The 9233-nt window shown below is 38.3% G+C and overlaps 1 pseudogene; it reads right to left on the bottom strand.

The window, feature by feature from the left end:
• Positions 1–1320: 1320 nt before the first annotated feature.
• LOC116683973 (caytaxin-like) lies at positions 1321–8649 on the bottom strand (annotated as a pseudogene).
• Between the last annotated feature and the right edge of the window lie 584 nt (positions 8650–9233).

The following is a 9233-nucleotide window of genomic DNA, read 5'->3' as shown; positions in this document are numbered from 1 at the left end:
CTTTACTAACAGCTGCATGTCATCAGTTATGCTATTTAACAACACAATATAAACTTTAGTAGAACTTTTCTCCTCTTAAACATAACCAACTCCAATAGTGCAATCCTCTGCCCTCCTGCTACAATAAGTTGAACAGATGGAAGACATGAGAAAAAATTTATGTAACCCTAGAAAACGTGCAATTCAATGCATTAAGATGTTTCAATAAATGTTTTAACTTAAGTGAATGTCACTCTATGCTGCTAAAATGAACTTTTCTAAATCTCCACATAAACTTTATAAATCTGATATAAGAACCACTTTATACTTCATCAGGTTTGTGATCAGAATATGTTTTCAGAATCTGAGCCGACAGCAAATGTTCCCATAAAGCACAATTTATGAAAATTAAAATGCAATCATTGTGTACAATGTTTGTGTATTATTGTCTTGATTATGGCCACTTTCATACAAATGTCAAACAGAATTTTCTGCAGATATTTGGTATATGGTGTGTTAGTATTACTATTACTTATACAAATGAGTCAAAAGTTTGGACACGCTTTCCTTTTCATGACATATACTAGAATGTACCAATAATATGTGGAATACAGTCTAAATATTAATATAAAGAATTTTCTTTGATGTTGTATGACATCTATTTATGTGACCATAACCATGTTACACAAAATAAACATTGTATTTTACAACATTTTGTAATAGAATAATTCTTTTTCTTTTTATAATTTTCTCATGTGGGTTTTTCAGGCCACAAAATGTAAAATATTGATCATGTTTGCGTATTTTCTAAGCACAATAAGACTGAGGCACAAGGTACAGTACGGATGTTAATACATTGATATTTTTAAAATGTCAGTACAGCAAAGGAGTTATATACAGCAGTTATGAGGCAAAACTTATAAAGAATAAAGAAGGCATAAGATGTATTGTTATTTACATCTAACACATTATATTCCCAAGACCAGCATCTGTTACATCACTAATGTAGCTGTTAGACATCTCTGGTCTTGCCAATTGTTACATCTCTCATTACATATGTACACATCACTAGTATCAGGCAAATGCTTCTAGGTTATCCAATTGTCAGATTTTCAGATTCTTTTGAAAAAGTCAGCTTTTCCATTTAATTTAGTGTATTTATTTAATTATTAGTAAAATTGTCAAATTTGAAAGTTGTAATCCTTTACAACAAGAAGGTACAACATGAGATTCCATAATTGGAGTTACAATATTGTGTTATATTGTGTCCTGGTTTTCAAGAACCTACAACAATGTAAGCTATAAAACATGTCCGACCACACAGCAGATGATGTGTTATGAATAGATAAACCGAACTATAGTTTTCATGGTGAAACACTTCCTGTAACAGAGTGACGACTTCCTTCGTACATTTTCAAGTTGCAATATGAAACCCTCCGGCAGAGAAGAAGAAGGGGTTCCACACAGAGAGTTAATGAGACGGAGCGTTCACCGTCTTGACTGCACAAATTGTCAGCTGGACGTTGGTAAAATACAAGGAAGCATTTGTTTTGCATTTGGTCTCCCTGCTTCATACGGGAATCATTCAGAAAGTGTCATGCTCCATAAGTCTGTCTGTCACACACTGCATTAAAAGACAGAAATGTTTGTGGATGTTGAAAACATGACAAGACAATAAAAATGTTTGTCTGCGCTCATATAATTCAAAGAAGTGTCCATGCACTTTGTCTCTGTCTGATCCTTTAAGGGGATAAAACAAAATGGAACCTCACCCTTTGATACCAATTTTATTGTGGTTAAAAGTGTGTTAGTGTGGAAAAAAAAAAAGGCATCTCCTTGTTAATCAACACTTCTAAAAGAAGTTTTGGGTGTTTTTTTAAATCAATTGCAATGCAATATGTGCTTATTAAGCTAATTCGTTTAGCTAACTGGAGCAGATAATGAAACAATCTGTTGATCCTGACATTTAAAAACGCATTTTCATTTTAAAGTCACAGCTCCAGTCTCAATTTAGAAGTTATGTGAGGACACTATTACTCCTCTTGCAACATGTAACTTTTTGCTATTTTATCCTGCTCATGGTTTTGATTCAATTCTATGTATTTCCTCACAGTTTTTTTCAATCTCTTTGACCTTTATCAAGAGAGACAAGACAGTTACAGTATACTACTGCAAATATCCTTCAGCTAAAATCCGTCCAAAGACAAAGATTAAACTAAAATGAACAGGATCATGTACAATTAGGCATGAGTAGTACTGACAGAAAGAAAAGGGCAATTGCGACAAGCTACTCTTATACTGAACACATAATTATGTTTACCTTTCATTGATGGACATTTTATCTATGTTATTTAATATTTTATCTACATGCCCATGGCCTCAGCTTTATTCTACAGTAGACTTTGTTTGATTATTTAGGTTTTAAAAAATAATTCACACTCATTCAAAATGGATAATACCTGATCCCTAAAATGCATATAATGAATGTGATACAATAAAGAATAAAAAAAAAACTGATTTTGTTTGTCACATAAAGTGTAAACAGTAAGCACATTACTGAAATATTTGACACCTATCTATAGTGGATATTTCTACTTAAATATATATAAAATAGTAAACTGGAAAATGATTGGATCTATTAAGATATCTGTGTGGAGATATAATGGCCTATGTGGTGAATTCTTTCTTTTACAAGAAATATAACAGTGGTTCATATTACCTTCACCCGCGAAGCTGTGCCCTTCTCATAATCCTTGATTAACAATAATTGACTTTGGCCTAAAAATGGACCCAAAAAATGCACAGGAACTTTTAAAAGTTGGAGGGATGAAAACGTACCAAAAACTAATTATTGTCCCAACTAGTTCAATTTGATGTGAAGGTATGATTTTAAAATCCAGGTGAGGGTGGACCAGTACCTCTCAGACTTTTTAATTGGCTCCTGTGGGATGACTGCTGCTCCTGTTGTTTGTTTGTTCTCTGCTCCATCCTACACACCAACACACACACACAAACACACACACACACACACACACACACACACACACACACACACACCCAACAACACACACACACACACACAGAGAGAGACGCTCATTTGGTGGGGAATCTTGTGTAGCTAATTAATCCAGGTGAAGTGCTGAAACCTCAAATTATTTTGAGTGCAATTCTGTATGAGCAATATTACAGTATTTTTACAACTGCTTCGACACCAAGTTTGATGTCCCCTGATGTTGGAAACCTTTCACTCAAAGAACAAAACTACACCAACTCTCCAAAACCATAAGCTATTTCTCACCTTTTCACTCAGTTTTCAATTGCATAAAAACACTTTTTTCTCTACCTATGACACAACAATCTAGCAGGAAGTGACTTGTTTCCGCACACACACACACACAACCCACATGTGTTCTTATTCTAAAAATGATACCTTTGGTTTACATTTGTTGTTAGTTCTGTTCTTGTATTCTACTGTATACAACACTGTGCTACTGTTACCAGTAATGATTTGCCAAATAAACTTTTTTTTTCTCAACATTGCATTGGTGTTCTCAACCCCTCTCAGCAAATTGCTTTCATTGTAGAACATTATTTGGAAATGTAGATATAAGCCTAAGAAAGACAAAATAGCTTTAGATTTAGAACAGTATTTACATGGTATATCCAAACATTTACTGTCATGAAAAAAGTGTTTGCAATTGATGCAAAATGCTTCATTTTTTCATGTTTGAGGCATTTTGAATGGCATTTTGTATTTTGAGTGTGTCGTTTTTTAAAGAACTACAGTACTAACCTTTTTTTTTTACTTCATTCAAACACACTAGACTTCACCAGAAATACATGAATGCTCATTTCAAAGGATGGCATTAACAGCTGCTGCCTGCAGGTTGGTGTTTCTTTTCTCCATCTAGTGGTCAGATATACCTACTGCAACACACACTCTGGGACATGGACGTGCTCCATGGAGACGATCTCTGCCAGTTCATCCAGACTGGGAACATACTGGATCTTACTCATGAACTTCACACTGCAGAGGGCAACAATATGAAACACACAACCACCGGTATGTATCACTGATGTCACTGATGTCATGTGTCGGTGTTGTGTGTGTGTGTGGGTGTGTGTGTGTGTGTGTGTTGTGTGTGTGTGTGTGTGTGTATACCTGATAAAGGGCCTGGATATTGCCAGGACGGTGCGTATGAACCACGTAGGATGAGCAATGACCAAAGACTTCAGGTCTTCCTCAATCTGCCATCACCACAATATAGTAAGTAAAATCACAAGTTTGGCTAGTGTTTACAAAAAAATATTAACATATAGAAATGAGCATTAAAAATAGTAAATTCTATAACTATAGCTGTGAGTCATCCCTAGTGACAAGTGACAACATTGACCTTGCCTTTGAGTCTGTCAGTATCAATGTTATGTATTTCTGTATGTTGATGGTGAACAGTGCTCATCAGCTAAATATAGCAGACATAGATGGACTTAACTCATATTTAACTTCAGAACAGTACTTCTTTTAAATCAATTATAGTCAATATGTTAGAGTAGTTTTTCCATAGTTTCCCACCTTCTGTCAATCATTTGGGTAACATTCTTGAGCAGCTGATCCCAGGCATTTTACTCCGAGGAGTGGCTCCGTTCATGTAGATGATCAAGTAATCTTCAGCCACTAGCATCTCCAGACTGCTCACCACAAACCTGCAGGAGGGGATGGATGTTATGTGTTGTTGCTTGGCCATAGGAAATAATGCATAACCTCAAAACAGATGAGACAAAAAGCGCTAAGATGCATCAAAAGAAATGGAACCAAAAAGACAAGACCGAGACATGCTTACTGTTGAAGGAGCCATTCAGTTATCCATATATGCCACATTATCAAAGCCTATATTTTTAAAACTGAAAGTCACTTACAGGAATAGGTTCTCCATGATGTAGTGATAGTCTGGACAGCTGCTGTCAGGCAGGTAACAAGCAGAGAAAACAATGATGGCATTAAGGCCCTCGCCATAATAACCTGAAAGGATAGAGTTTATAGTTAAAAGTGAATAACACTGCTCTGCATGGGTTACGGCTGCATTTTTTGTATTTTACTGGAATCATGTTCCAAAGTCTTTGAAGAGATGATTGGATTTTGTCCTATCACTGACCTCCGTGTGTGATGAATCGGAGGTAGGGTCTGATGACCTGCATGTCAATACGCTGCTCCTGTTCTCCGATAAACCACCGCCCTCAGAGGGTCCGTTGTGGGCATTCCCTCCTCGTCCCGTCTCCCGAACCGTCAGCCGGACCTGCTTTGGACAGACACAGAGACAGATTTTGTTTTAATTCTGCCTGAAGTAAAACTGTAACACTTTATAGATAATGTTTTCCTTTTGGTGTGTTGTTACACACTTATTGGTTTTTATATTTTATTTTATTCTTATTTTTTGTTCAAAATAAAGAAAGTAAGAAGAATAAGCGCCAAGCAACATAGCGTTGGTTCCAAGAAGAGTAAAATATGTTGTCTGTGTGAGTAAACTAAGTTTAAGATTAAGATTAATTTAGGATTAGGTTGAAGGACATCCTACTCTTCAGTTGTGGACAGTGGTGGAACAGGTGCTCAGACTCTACTTGTAAAGTGTTGGTTCTTGTTTCTCAACCCAAACACACATATAGAACTGTCACCCCCTGGGGTTAATGCAATAACAAACGCTGTGCACTAATGAGTAACGTTTGTGTTTTACTTTTTGGTTTTGTGTATTCTTCTTTTAATGCTGCAAATGCCATTGATTCAACATAGTTCTTGGTTACTAAATACAATGACAATAAAAGAGCTATCTTAAGTAAAGAAGAATACAGTATCAGCAATTTTACTAAAGTATCAATCAATAAACAAGTGCGTTCAAAGTTGATTTTAAGATTTAGATTAAATTGAAAACACAATCTTAAGCTAGTTTTGAAAGGTCAGTGTTAAACACAGTGACAATGAAGGGGGTTAAAACAGTGGACAGTCATGCATGAGGTTTTAACCACTTACCTTCCCACTCCAGCTCGCTGCCATTAGTGGGAAGCGAGTTCATCACGTTGATGTCCAGGTCCTCCGGTGTATCCAGAAAGTCATCTGACAGCAAAGAGCCCTCACTTTGGTCCAGTGAAAGGTTCCTCCGGGGCAACAAGGGTACGCCATTTACGGTGGGACGGGACAGGCCACCGCTGATGCATCTCCTCCACGGTTGCGCTGACATTCAGGGAGTTAGGACGAGCTGCAGCTAAGGAGAAACAGATCAGAAAAAAACACTACTGATGTCATAAAGCAGGGTTATTATGGCCTTCCCATTATTGACTAATCAATGAGCTCCCACTCCCCAGGATTACTCACAGGCTCTGTCGTCGTGGACCACAAGAGGGATCCATGTCCGTAATCGGTAGTGGTCTGGAGGGAAACATACACAGGTAAGCAACCAGTACTGTGCTTGTTGAGCATAATATAAAAGATAAAGCCAGTCATGATACTGCAGCCAACCGAGGTTCAGCGGAATTACTCATTACTCTTACTGGGACTGAATAACAACAACACAGCAACATTAACTTTTTTTTGATCTCTGTTCTCCAGCATGAAGCAGTCTCTAACTACGGCTCACAAAAAAATGTAACATTGGGATTAGGATGTTTCCAATGGACCAGTCAGTGTTGTCACTGATCTGTCTAAGCACTAAAAAGAGGAGCAAGCAGAAAAGGATAGAGGAATTACAATAACTTTCTTCAAGGGAGAGATGACCATCGCAAGGCGTCACACAGTGCGTAAAGGAAGGAGGAGGAAGAGAGGTGTGGAATAGTGGAGAAAGAGGGAGGATTAAAAGGACAGAAAATGAGTGGAAGAGAGAAATAAGGGAAGACGTTTGTCTCTAACAAAGTGGCCGGCTCTCTTTCCTTTTATGCTGCTTGGGATTTACTGTTGACAACCTGGGGCAGAAGGAGGAGCGCCAGGAGGTCAAAATCCTACTTTGCATATGTTTGTGTAGCATGTGCCCATGTTGTGTTTTTTTGAGAGTAAGAAAAACTATGAACATTAGGACAGAAGTGTATTAGCAACAATAGTGCAACCAGGAACTGAAAAACAGATGAGAATTGTACAATTAAATGGTTCAAATGCAAGAGATGCAGAGAGCTACAACACAGTGTAGTTCAGCAAGAGAGGGTCTAAACTGCATTTCTGTGAAAAACGACTGCTTCATCCTCCCAGAGGAGCACAGTGTGTGACAGTGGGTGCTCCTTCCAAGCAAACAACTCTGGCTTTAGCCCAGAGAAACATGATGTACTGACCCTTTTCCAAGGGGACCCTGCACTGATACTAGTCCAGCACTACCTTTGTCAGAAATGAAGTCAATTTTTTAAACAGATTTATGGTGATTTCATCTTCTAATAATAGCAAGATAATCTCTTTTTGTTCTGATTCATGGATGCATTGTCCTTCAGCTTCAAACAACAATATCAGGATGAATGATGATGCTTACCTTCTGGAAATAGCACGGGGATGCTGTTGTCAAAGCGGATTCAAATGAACTTTTAAACCTCAACAGCTTTAGATTTGGTTTGCTTACTCCTTCTCTGTCGTTTCAGCATATATCAGACAGCGTAGGGCAGAGCATCTCTCAGAGGCTGCCTTAATAATCCATTTGCTGCGGGCTGTTACTCCGTCTCTGTCTGTCTTTAACAAAAACCTGCCACCATTTTTGTGACGATGCTGTGTTGTTGATCGGTGACTTGCTGTTGCGTCATATGACGTAGCCTGAGGACCATTTACAGACAGAGCTGCACCTGCTGCCTAGCTTCATGCCGCTGAATAGGATGCAGAAGGAGGAAACGGAGGAGGGAGGAGGGAAGAGGGAAAAGAGAGGAGGGGAGGTGGAGGTGGAAGGAGGGTGAAGGGAGGAGGGGGGAGGGAGAAGCCCAGCACTGATCTCAACCTTGATCTTCAAATTGTCCTAGTTCTCATGTAGCAATCTTATGTTGCTTTAATAATAACTTTCATTCATTCATCTTTCTCTCTGTTTCTCTTTCTTTGGAACATAAATTAAATCGTACACTCGGCTCAACCCTTGCTGTACAATTCACATCAATGCAGTGATCATTAACACTTCAGATAGTAGCTACATTAATAGCTCCATGTTGCAGTGAAACAGAAACACCTCAAACAAGACAGGACTATCATTTCATCATCATTGAGTAAGCGTTTGGAAAAATAAAAAACATTAACATAAACAGAATGCTTCTAATCCAACCAGACTAAACTGCATGGAAGTAATACAGTGGAGATGGCCTGTAAAAAAGCCCTGTTTAGCAATTAATCTATAATTAACTGCACAACTAATCAGAAAATTTAAATTTATGAATTAAATGTGCTGTATATCATCAAACACACACAAACAACCATAGGCCATATGCACACACGCATGCAACACACGCACATACGCATGCACACATACACACACACACAGCTCTTAGAGATGTAATAAAGCTTTTTGACTCAGCTGTCTCATAGTTTCAACATTAACTAATGATGAGCAGTAGAAAGTAAAGGATCCCACCGGGGAAGTCTTCATCCTGCCACTCGTCTTTTAATTTTTAAGTCTCCATTCGTAAGTTGCCTCTGTGTGCCCATCCCTCAGAGAGGAGAGCAGGGGCCTGGAGGTGTGAAGAAAAATGTTTGTCAATGAACCCCATTTACAATAACGCAGGAAAACTGTCACATGAAATCAGTGTACTAACTAGACGTCAGCTTCATGGCTGCACTGCTGGGACACGTGTCTGACTTAGATGACAAAGGGAAAAGTCAGCAATGTGACATTAGAATTTGGGGCTGTAACCGCTCTTTAGTCACATGGTTGTTATTCCCCTGCCCAGAGGAACACATGTGATAGGAATGTGACTGACTCGGACAGAGCCCGCTTTCTGAGCTCAGCTCTCCTCAAAGTCAAATATCACATACAAATAATTTTTGGAATTTAAGAGCCAATGAGGAGGACAACATGCCGACCTAATCCTCCCTCACTGCTGGCTAATCCTGCACCACTGATGTGACACTGCCTGTTTGATCTCAACTCACGCTCAGGCTAGTATGTCACCAATAGAAAAAAATCTATCTTCAGATTAATATGAATTTGTTTGTGTTCAAAAGCTTAAAGAGAATTCACATATGATGATTGCTACAATACAATGATACACACTGACTGCATAAACAATGGTGGCATTAGGATGCCCTTACTTTT

The sequence above is a fragment of the Etheostoma spectabile genome, unplaced genomic scaffold (assembly GCF_008692095.1).
Source record: "Etheostoma spectabile isolate EspeVRDwgs_2016 unplaced genomic scaffold, UIUC_Espe_1.0 scaffold00019167, whole genome shotgun sequence".
In the NCBI taxonomy this organism is placed as follows: domain Eukaryota; kingdom Metazoa; phylum Chordata; class Actinopteri; order Perciformes; family Percidae; genus Etheostoma; species Etheostoma spectabile.
This window is presented reverse-complemented; position numbering and strand designations above follow the sequence as displayed.